Raw genomic sequence first — 12,732 nt, 5'->3', positions numbered from 1 at the left:
GCCAAGTTGCTTCAGTCGTGTCCGACTCTGTGCGACCCCATAGGCGGCAGCTGCCAGGCTCCCCCGTCTCTGGGATTCTCCAGGCAAGAACACTGGAGTGGGTTGCCATTTCCTTCTCCAATGCATGAAAGTGAAGTCGCTCAGTTGTGTCCGACTCTTTGCGACCCCGTGGACTGCAGCCCACCAGGCTCCTCCATCCATGGGATTCTCCAGGCAAAGTACTGGAGTGGGGTCAAACTGATACAAATTTTAGGCTTATACAAGGTGGGTAGTAACTTGATCTATATGATACTATTAAATAAAATTATGCAAGTACTAAATATGTGTTAAACCTATCGATTTAAACATTTACATCAGATTAAAGAGTTTGGACTTCTTTCCAGTCAAACTAAAACCTTGCAAGTCAACAGATAACTCAGAATAATTTACGAAGCTGGATCCCAAGCTCAGTTGTCAATGACTTCAGAATATTATTCAGAAATGTTTGGTGAACAGTTAATAACCACAGATTCTGCTCTGCTTGTAAGCTCTGCTTCCTTTCAGGTATCTACTCTTATTGTAAAGTGGATCCCACATATGCTATCTCCATGACCCTAAGAAAAATCACTAAATACAATCTGAACTCCTCATTTGTGCTTCAAGTTTGGCTAAGTATTTTCATAGCATGATAGTCACAGGCCAGTTGTATTTATAGCCCTTGGGTCAGGCATGAGCTCAGTGTTTTCACATCTTTATTATGGCTAGTTGATAATCTTTGGCATGCTAAACATTTTCATTTCATTATTCAAATTCTCTTGGAGATTAGCTAATATTATTTTTTATTTTTAACAGCAAATAACATGTAATGATCAGCTATCTAGTTTCAAGAGGCAAACTCTTCAATTGCTTTCATACTTTAAATTTTTTCTCATTTCCTGAGATTAATTTAGCATTCATCAGTACATTCTTCTAGTTTTAAAAAGATTTAGTTTTAACATTTAATTCTGATAATCCAGTGCAGATTATACCTATCTATCTTTCTGTTGAAAAGTAAAAACACAATTTATTTTCCCCCAAGTGCCAGTAATGCTGAAGAAGCTGAAGTTGAACGGTTCTATAAAGACCTAAAAGACCTTCTAGAACTAATACCCAAAAAAGATGTCCTTTTCATTATAGGGGACTGGAATGCAAAAGTAGGAAGTTAAGAGGTACTTGGTGTAACAAATTTGGGCTCAGAGTACAAAACGAAGCAGGTCAAAGACTAAGCGAGCTTTGCCAAAAGAACACACTGGTCATAGCAAACACTGTCTTCCAACAACACAAGAGAAGACTCTACACATGGACATCACCAGGTAGTCAATACCTAAATCAGATTGATTATATTCTTTGCAGTCGATGATGGAGAAGCTGTGTACAGCAAAAACAAGACCGGGAGCTGACTATGGCTCAGATCATGAACTCCTTATTGCCAAATTCAGACTTAACTTGAAGAAAGTAGGGAAAACCTTTAGACCATTCAGGTATGCCCTAAATCAAATCCCTTATGATTATACAGTGGAAGTGAGATATAGATGTAAAGGACTAGATATGATAGACAGAGTGCCTGAAAAACTATGGAAGAAGGTTCCTGACATTGTACAAGAGGCAGTGATCAAGACCACCCTCAAGAAAAAGAAATGAAAAAAGGCAAAATGATTGTCTGAGGAGGCCTTACAAATAGCTAAGAAAAGAAGAGAACCTAAAAGCAAAGGAGGAAAGGAAAGATATAAGCATCTGAATGCAGAGTTCCAAAGAATAGCAAGAGGAGATAAGAAAGCCTTCCTCAGTGATCAATGCAAAGAAATAGAGGAAAACAACAGAATGGGAAAGACTAGAGAATGCCTCTAGAAAATTCAAGACAGCAAGGGAACATTTCATGCAAAGATGGGCTCAGTAAATGACAGAAACGGTATGGACCTAATGGAAGCAGGTGATTTTAAGAAGAGGTGGCAGGAATACACAGAAGAACTATACAAAAAAGATCTTCTTGACCCAGATAACAACGGTGGTGTTATCACCCACCTAGAGCCAGACATCCTGGAATGTGAAGTTAAGTGGGCCTTAGGAAGCATTACTATGAACATGGAGGTGATGGAATTCCAGTTGAGCTGTTTCAAATCCTAAAAGATGATGCTGTGAAAGTGCTGCACTCAGTATGCCAGCAAATTTGGAAAGCTCCGCAGTGGCCACGGGACCACTTTCATTCCACAGCTTTCATTCCAATCCCAAAGAAAGGCAATGCCAAAGAATGCTCAAACCATGACACAATTGCACTCATCTCACACGCTAGCAAATTAATGCTCAAAATTCTCCCAGCCAGGCTTCAACAGTATGTGAATCAAACTGCAAACATCCGCTGGATCATTGAAAAAGCAATAGAGTTCCAGAAAATCATCTACTTTTGCTTTATTGATGACACTAAAGCCTTTGATTGTGTGGATCACAACAAACTGGAGAATTCTTAAAGAGATGGGAATAACAAACCACCTTACCTGCTTCCTGAGAAATCTCTATGCACTTCAAGAAGTGAGAGTTAGAACCGAACATGAAACAACAGACTGATTTAACATCTGGAAAGGAGTATGTCAAGGCTGTATACTGTCACTCTGCTTATTTAACTTATATGCAGAGTACATCATGTGAAAGTCCGGGCTGGATAAAGCACAAGCTGTAATCAAGATTGCCAGGAGAAACATCAATAACCTCAGATATGCAAATGACACCACCCTTATGGCAGAAAGTCAAGAACTAAACAGCCTCTTGATGGCAGTGAAAGAGGAGAGTCAAAATGTTAGCTTACAACTCAACATTCAGAAAACTAAGATCATGGCATCTGGTCCCATCACTTCATGGCAAATAGATGAGGAAACAATGGAAACAATGAGAGACTTTATTTTGGGGGGCTCCAAAATCATTGTCAATGTAGACTGCAGCCATGAAATTAAAAGACACTTCCTCCTTGGAAGAAAAGGTATGACCATCTTAGACAGCATATTAAAAAGCAGAGACATTACATTGCCAACAAAGGTCCATCTAGTCAAAGCTATGGTTTTTCCAGTGGTCATGTATGGATGTGAGAGTTGGACTATAAAGAAAGCTGAGCACCGAAAAATTGATGCTTTTGAACTGTGGTGTTGGAGAAGACTCTTGAGAGTCACCTGGACTGCAAGGAGATCCAAGCAGTCAGTCCTAAAGGAAATCAGCCCAGAATATTCATTGGAAGGACTGATGCTGAAGCTGAAACTCCAGTACTTTGGCCACCTGATGCAAGAATTAGCTCATTGGAAAAACCCTAATGCTGGGAAAGATTGAAGGCAGGAGGAGAGGGGACGACAGAGGATGCGATCTTTGGATGGCATCACCAACTTGATGGACCTGAGTCTGAGCAAGCTCTGGGAATTGGTGATGGACAGGGAAGCCTGGCGTGCTACAGTCCATGGTGTTGGAAAGATTCGGACATGACTGAGCAACTGAACTGAACTGAATATTTTGCAGTATTTTCTGACTCTTGAAATCCAGAATCTGTTTTAAGGTTATCTGTTCTGTTCTCTTGATGCTTATGCTAATATCACAGTGTTTTTAAATTACTGGATCTTATAATAAAATGTGTATTATTTCAGTATTTAATTCATTTTCATTATTTTGGACAGTTCCTCACTGTTTATTTTTTTCAAATGTATTTTTGAATAAATTTTTGAAGTTATGAAACAAATTCCACATGGATTTTATTTGGGGATTACATCTCAGAGATACAAATGAATTTGGGAAGAATTGCATGGTTACATTATTAACATTCCCAAAGGGTTCATCTAAACTTTGTGTCTATGAAATGTGAAACCTGTTTCCTTTTTGATATTATTTTGAGAAAAAGTGACTGTAGATGAGTCAAATTTTGCTATAGTGCTTGTCAGGTTTATGGATGAGCACAATCTTCCGTTCTTTTGTATCTCACAGCCTGCTTGCTCATGATGGAACTTGCTTTTGAGATTTACAGGAAATCAAAGGTGAACCCAGATCAAGAGTTTCAGATATAGGCTTGGTCAAGAAGGCGGCTGACACACCTCGACATGAAGCCACTCCCCTAGGTCTGGTCAAAGGTCTGTCTGCCCACGAGGTTACTAAGCATGCCTATTCTTTCCCATTTTTAAAAATTGTATTGGAGTATAGTTGATTTACAATGTAGTATTAGTTTCAGGGGTACAGCAAAGCGAATCAGTTAAACATATGCACATATTGCCTCTTTTTAAGATTCTTTTCCCACAAAAGTCATTACAGAGAATTAATGTAGAGTTCCCTGTGCTATACAACAAGTCCTTATTAGTTATCGGTTGTATATATAGTAGTGTGTACATGTCAATCTCAATCTCCCAAATTATTAAGTTCCCTGGAGAAGGAAATGGCAACCCACTCCAGTACTCTTGCCTAGAAAATCCCATGGACGGAGGAGCCTGGTGTCCATGGGGTCGCAAAGAGTTGGACATGACTGAGCGACTTCACTTCTCCCCCACTTTAACCTTATAGGAAAATAGACAAGAAAGGACAGATATGGAGGGGATGCCTGTGCTTTGTCTCATTTCCTGTTCTCTTGTGGCTGAGAGACAGCCTCCATCTCCTGTATCCCCCCAGCACTCTGGCTCAGTATACATCTGCACTGAATTCAGGTGCCAAAGGAAGCTTAACTTTGGGGCTTCATGGTTGGCTTTTCCTCATTAAGGAAAGACCACACCAGAAGGAGGGACTCAAAAATAAAATCAGGGTCTAGTTTGAAATTCTTGGGCTCCAAAATCACTGCAGATGGTGACTGCAATCATGAAATTAAAAGACACTTGCTCCTTGGAAAAAAAAGCTATGACCAACCTAGACAGCATATTAAAAAGCAGAGACATCATTTTTCTGACAAACATCTGTACAGTCAAAGGTACGGTTTTTCCAGTAGTCATGTACAGAAGTGAGAGTTGGACCATAAAGAAGGCTGAGCACCGAAGAATTGATGCCTTCAAACAGTGGTGCTGGAGAAGACTCTTGAGAGTTCCTTGGACAGAAAGGAAATCAAATGAGTCAATCCTAAAGGAAATCAACCCTGAATATTCAATGGAAGGACTGATGCTAAAGCCAAAGCTCCAATATTTTGGCCAACAGATATGAAGGGCTGACTCACTGGAAAATACTCTGATGCTGAGAAAGATTGGTGTCAGGAGGAGAAGGGGGTGACAGATGATGAGATGGTTGGATGGCATCACCAACTCCCTGAACATGAGTTTCAGCAAACCCCAGGTGATAGTGAAGGACAGGGAAGCCTGGTATGCTATAGTCCATGGGGTCGCAAAGAGTTAGACACGACTGAGTGACTGGACAAGTTTGGAGGAAAACGGCATGCCTTTCATAACTTTTTTTAGAATTTAGAAGAGACTTCATTGCCTCTTCATTGCCTTCTTTGTCAAAACCTTCTGATCCACCTATCTCTTTTGTTAGATTAAATTGTTTTTATAGAAAAACATTTGCCATACTTCCCACCAGTCACCTCATGCTCCCTGTGAGCACTGAACACTTTCTCCTTTCTGATGAAAATTATTTCATTTCAAGGAGACAGCTGGAAAGATACAAGCTCAATCCTCAACAGATTGCAGGCCTTGTGGTTGAAGAGGTTGAGAGGTCTGTGGCTTCCGTTTCTTTCCTCCCACAGCTCCATCAGTTGTTGGTAATATATGTGATGTTACCAGTCTCTGGTGTCATCCCACGAGGCTATGGGAAATAAGAGATTTTAAAGGGCAAGTCTGGGATTCAGAGGCCCAGCAGATCCTTTCATGGGGGCAGTTTTATATGGTTCTTTCCTATTATGCCTGGTTATTCTACTGTCTGATATCTCTTCCATGTTTTTGCTAATCCCAAATTGTCCTTGAAAGCTGTTTGGAAATTTGCAATGAAGCAATATTACAGATATGGATCCCTTTCCTTCAATGGTTGCATTTATTTCTTTTTTATTATTTTCAAAATTATTTTTATGTGGCCATTTTTAGAATCTTTAATTGGATTTATTACAATATCACTTCTGTTTTATGTTTTGGTGTATTGACTGGAAGCATGTAGGAGCTTAGCTTCACCATCAAGGGTCGAACCCATCCCCCTTGCATTGGAAGATGAAGTCTTAACCACTGGACCAACAGGGAAGTCCCTAATGGTTGCATTTAAAATATCGATTGACATATGGTTCATATACCTATTTTAAATGTTTGTATATGTCGTGTTTATAATAGAAAATCAGCACTGTATTTTCATACAGCTACAAATACCCCATATCTTTCAAACTGAAAATGAGTTAATAAAATCTAGGATTGGGCTTTTGACAAGAAATAGCAAGGGGAGCAGAGAAGGCAATGGCACCCCACTCCAGTACTCTTGCCTGGAAAATCCCATGGACGGAGAAGCCTGGAAGGCTGCAGTCCTTGGGGTTGCTGAGAGTTGGACACGACTGAGAGACTTCTCTTTTACTTTTCACTTTCATGCATTGGAGGAGGACATGGCAACCCACTTCAGTGTTCTTGCCTGGAGAATCCCAGGGACTGGAGAGCCTGGTGGGCTGCTATCTCTGGGGTCGCACAGAGTCGGACACGACTGAAGTGACTTAGCAGCAGCAGCAGCAGCAGCAGCAAGGGAAAGAAGAGAGAGTGAGATGTGGAATTGGTATACTCCTTAATCTGAGCTGGTATTAGTTTCCTTAGGGTGACTCTCAAAATTGAGAGGCCAAGTTAAGTTACTTAAGTATCAGGGCTGCCCAGTGCAGACCAATCCAGGAGTATGTGCTTTGTAAACAGGGATCGTGCAACCTGGCAGCCAGCCAAGGACGGCTTTTCTGAGCAGTCTTCAATTACACGTTGACTATTGTCTAACCAATCTGCTTACTATTCCAAAAGTGTTGCCCTAGTCTCTTCGGAAGCCTCCTGTTCTCTTGCATTTTCACAACCTTCTCCAGCCATTGCTTGTTTTAGATCTATTTTTCATGACAGGATGATAGCTTTTTCTCCTTGCTGTGGCTTCAGAAAGGCTGTGAAAAATGTTTCATAAGATTTTCTTTTTTTTTCCCTCTTTTTAATTTTTTTTGTTTGCCCTTTGGGAAACCCCTGTAGATGCTTTTCACATGCAGCATGAGATTAGATTTTTCTTTCTTTTTGTTTTTAGAAATTACACTGCATGTCAGTTATGTATTAGAGCAATCTGTCATCTTCACATTAGAAGCCATGGATGTGTCTCCAGCAACTGGTTCTCTAGGACTTATATTTCAGAAAGTATGGTAACGGGTGTTAGGAGAGCAGTGTCAGCAGGCCATTATTCTTAATATGATGTTCTAAATTATAAATATTACTAGACGTCCCCGTGCAGCAAGAGGAGATGATTCTGTGGTTACAACAGGAGAACCTTCACACAACGACCAGACAGAAGCAAATGGAAAGACTAAAAATATATTGCTTCTATTAGTTTTAAAAGCTGACTTGGATAGCAGCAGCAACTTGGTCATATATAGCCATAGTTTAGGGCTCTGTTTAATATTTTCTCCTTCCATTTGCCCCTCAAGGTGGGTCGGTGTTCAGCTTGCGCAGTTACCAGAATGGAGGTTGATAATTCTTGCTAGACCTTCGCTAAAGGTGGGAGCCCAGTGGTGGCTTTACAATAGTATCTATTATTAACGCACATCCATTTTGCAAGAAGGAGCCATGCCAGGAAGCACTCCAAACGACCCAGTCACATTTTATCTTAAGGAGGCTGGTGTTTAAAACGGCAAAATAAAATAGCTCACACAGCCAAAGGGAAAAAATGGTAAAAAAGCAGGCACTTGAGCAGTGCCCCCCGACTTCAGCATTGCTAACCCGAGGGTTTCTTGTTCTTAGATGCTGGGTGCCACTCAGGAAACTGTTCTTTCTGCAGCAATCTGGATTGCGGAATAAGTGCCTATGGAGTTGTGAAGACGCCAGGGTGTAAAACTAGCCTCCCTCCTTCATTCTTCCATGTTTCTCACCCACGGATACTTACAGATGCAAACAGGAGAGGCCCTTCATTAGATACAGACACACGTTGCCATCATCTCATGGGGATCTGTTAGCACAGCTGGCATTTACACTGTGTTAAATATTCAAAACATTTCAGAGGCTCACAAGTGAAGGTGACAGTTATCTTGCTCAGGCGGCCATATTCTTTTTTCATCCAGGAATGTTATTTAAAATAAACACATGTGCTGAAATTCTCTCATTACGTAATTGACTGTCAGTTAATAGATAATTGCATATGAAGGATTTTCTAAAACATACACGTCTCTCTATATATACATATTATATTATATATATATAAACAGATGCACACACAACACACACACACAAACACATACACATATAAAACCGAATCACTGTACTATACACCTGAGACAAACACAACATTGTAAATCAGCCATACTTCAATTTAAAAAAAAAAAAAACAGCTGTGGTAATGACATGTGTCAATGGAAAGTCTTTAAAATCTGATGTTTTACAAGCATTGGGATAAACATGAAAATGGGATCCGACCCACATATGCTCAGGCAATACAAGATTCTTCTGTCCATAAGGTATATTTCTCTTACTCTTAATTTGCAATCTTAATATCTTTTCTTCCTGATTTTTTGATGTGACTTTTCTATGCTTTGAAATATTTGAACATATCTTTCCCTCACACTGTAGAGAAGCAAGCATACAAATTTGGGGGCTGTGATAAAAACTGTTTGAAAAACTGCCTCTTGTTTATGCCATTCATTTGTTACCTTTCAGTAGCAAAATTACAGAATTATGAATTTTTTTTATTTCCTATACGCCTATGTAGTTTCAGAAGACAATTGTGAATTTCAGATATCTTCATGGTAAAACTTGAAAATGAACTACATACCATTTGGCATTTATACAATATCTTGATTCTAACTTGAGGTCTTGGGTGTTGATGTTCACAGAACTAGTTGTGTTTTTCCAGATATCTATTTGCAGAGCAATCAATGCATTGATAACACCATTTTCTACATCATGGAAGCAGTCAATCATTTCTTGGTATCCATCCATCTCATCAACCTGAATTGGTATTTACTTATTCTTACCATACTGGGAATAGAGAATTGTGCCAAGTGTGTGGAATGGTTTAGCTTTAATTAAACAATTTGATTCACTAATATTGCATACACGTATACATGCACATCAACCTAATGGAATCTGTATACAGTATAGGCCTAACCTATTAGTCCAACAGTCGCTGGGGTGCAGAGCATCTTCTGTTTATCAGTGAACATGAAACAATGGTATTTGGCAAGCACAGACACTTTTCTATCAGTTTTACTATATTTTGGCATTTATGCCATGAAGTCAGAAGGGTACAGGGATTGTTTAGCTGTTTAGTTTCAGAGGTCATGTATCAGTTTCATACGCACACTTTACTAAATTTTTAGAATTCAGTAACTACAACCTCTTAAACCTCCAAAGGATTAAAATAGATTTTTTTTCTTATCTTTAAGCAGAATATAACTTTGATATGTTACAAGATTTTGTAATTTGGGATATTAAGAATATTTATCAATCCACCCTGGATATCTCACAGAAGGTATGCTGCTTCTTCACGGAACTGTCAGTGACTATTTTTATTTATTCTTTCAATGACTCCATCTATTGGCATGAAAGACATTCCTATTAAATCTATATAGTTGTTTCCAGAATTTAAGAGGCAGAATACAGTGACCCATGGAAGAACAAAGGAAATATTAAAGAATCATTGCCACATTGAAAATACTTCTTGGGCTTCCCTGGTGGCCCAGTGGTAAAGAATCTGCCTGCCAGTGCAGGGGGCACAGGTTCTATCCGTGGTCCGGGAAGATCCCACATGGCACGGAACAGCTAAGCCACAGCCAAAGCCCGTGCTCTGCAGCAGGAGAAACCGCTGCAGTGAGAAGGCCATGCACCAGAGCAAGAGCTCAGCCCTCGCTCACCACAGGTGCAGAAAGCAGCGCAAAGCAGGAAAGAGCCAGTGCAGCCATCTGTAAGCAAACAAATGAAATAAGTAAATCTTTAAAGAAGAAGAAGAAAATACTCCTCAGTGCCCATCCTTGTTTATATATAACCAAGAGCCCTAGGCAGGTTTAGATACGTATATTTAGCTGTTAAACAGATGGATGTGTTTGAAATTCATTAGCAGTTGTCATGTGGTTAATAATTTAAATTCCTGACCCTGTAGCCCAGCCCAAGCTTTAAATCTTCACCTTTGTATTTAACCTTTTATATCAAGTTAAATGTAGTGATGAGTAAGAAATAAGGAAAAAAGTCTAATAATTTGGAGTCGGGGAAGAGAGGAAGAATAGGGGCATCCCAAGAGAGAATAGCTGGAAATCAGAGGAGACGGTGCGGGGACTCCCCTGGCAGTCTAGCAGTTAAGGCTTCACCTTCCAATGCAGGGGGTGTGGGTGCAATGCTTGGTGGGGGACCTAAAATGTTGCATATCTCATACCAGAACAAAAGCAGCAGAAGCAATATTGTAATGAATTCAACAAAGACTTAAAAAGTGGCCCAAGTTTTTTAAAAAATCTTTCCTTCAAAAAGAAAGAAAACAAATTGTGAGCAGATGACTCAATTCTGATATTCATGTCCTTTTGCTTTTTTTACTAATGGTAAATAACCTGAAGTATACTTTAACTAAAAATTTATGCAGAACACATCTCCCCCGGGCCTAGGAATACTTTTGATTTACCTTTTCAGGCAGAAAGAAATTCCACTTTTGCTAGTACATAGGTGTGCCGCATTTTTCTTCTCTTCAAGTAAACCGAGAACCACAGATAAACAAATGTACCAAAAAAAAAAAAAAAGCCTTTATAAATTGAATTTATTTTTTCCAGTTTGGACTTTAAAACTTGTTTCGTGATTCTGCCATTAAATCAAGATAATAAAAAATAGCTATGATTAGTACATGAACTAAATGGAGTGGATTAACCTTCGCTTTAAGGTTAAAATCATGCATGGAAAATAGTACTTGAAACAACAAAACATATAACAATGCATTTTTGTGCTAAGGGACTGCTTGAGAACCTCTGAAATTGGTTCAACCTCGGAAAAGAAAAAGTGGTAGGTGGTATTCCACTCTATGAAAGAAACAATACAATTCAGTAAATAGCATTTCTACCACCTCTGAACACCTGCTATTCAGGCCACTGTCTGTCTGCTCTGAACTCTTCGAAATAGAAGGGCTTTTTGTATACTGGTGTTTCTTTTACTGTTCCTGAGTTTCAGTGAAGTGATGGATTCTGAATCCATCAACCTATTACCAATCTTTCCCCAGTAATGCAGATGTCATCAAAGGAACAGCTGACCAGGGATAAATTCAGGAGGGGCTGCAGAAACTCCCGCCAGTCTGTTCACGCATTCTGGGAGGAGGAGAGTCAATGCACGGCTGCCAGCCTTCCCACCCCACGCTACCCGACCACACAGCGAGGGAAGCTCCAGTCTCCGGCCTTCTGGAACCCTGCGTGTCTTCCTTCCTTGTCGTCTGGTGTCCTGGAGCCTTGCCAGACCGGCTTTAAGCAGTTGGTACACACGCAGGAAGGGCGGCTCCTTTCTGTGTTGTCTGCCTCCCCACCTTTCCTTTTTTCTCCCTGGGAACTAGCGTTTTGTCTCTGATCCTCCTTCAGCCTCACCCCTGGCCTTCAACTTTCTTGGCTGATGCCCTTGTCTTCCTCTGTCTCCCTCTCTCCCCTTGTTCTCCTCCAGCTTGCGGACTCAGTTTGGGTGGGGTGTGGAGAAGAAGCACCAGAACCAAGACTCCATCTGCTCTCCCCCATGGACCCCAGAGAAGGGGGTAGGCAAAGAAGGTGACCCCCCCAGTCCCCCCAGACTGAGGAAGAATGAGACTTCTAGGGCCTGAGCTCTGACCTCCCCTGTTTTCCTCTGTCCCCAGATCAGGGTCACTTCTTGGTGGGCCGGCTGGCAGGTTCTAGCTCGGCTCACCCTGAGAATGTAAGGACTACAAACAAAAAAGTTTTGTGTCTTTAAAAAAAAAAGCCCAAGATCACAGACTAGAAAGGGGACAAGAAGCAAGGGCTGCTGATCACAAAGTTGAGCTTGTCTCAGATTAGGCTGGCAGGGAGAATATGTGTGAATGGCCTCTTGGAGGTCAAGTTCTTTCTGTCCATGGGGAAGTGGTATGTTCAGAGCCAGAAAACGGGATAAATAAACCAGAAGAACCACCACCGGGCACAAAAATGTCACCGAGGCCACTGACACATGACTGACAATGATGGGAGCTGGAGCAAATGGCCTTTTCCAAAACTCCTCAAAGAGGGCACTGCGGATGACTGGAGAAACGCCAGTGATAGCGAGCATGCTAACCCTTGTAGCCTCGGCCAAGCGGGTGCCCGAAACGAAGTAGGTGTTAAATAATATTCACGCAAGAATGTGCATGAACCAGAAATGATGGGAAGCATGACCTCCAGGAGGCGGGTTCAAGGAGGAAATGTTCACTTGATGGTCTCTAAAATGTTCTCCAAAAAGGGGTCCCACTAAGGAATATTTCTTTTCTTTTTTGTTCCTTGAGGGGGATACAAACTAAGTGACTCTAAGCATTCAAGTTGAGGCTAATTTCTGAAAGGTTCCTGCTCTTGCCCTCCCAGTGTTCCACCTATCTCCTAACAGATGTTTGTATCCAAAGAATATCAGTTTGAAGGAACAT

This window comes from Ovis aries, chromosome 17 (genome assembly GCF_016772045.2).
Source record: "Ovis aries strain OAR_USU_Benz2616 breed Rambouillet chromosome 17, ARS-UI_Ramb_v3.0, whole genome shotgun sequence".
In the NCBI taxonomy this organism is placed as follows: domain Eukaryota; kingdom Metazoa; phylum Chordata; class Mammalia; order Artiodactyla; family Bovidae; genus Ovis; species Ovis aries.
Note: the sequence above shows the minus strand (reverse complement) of the source record.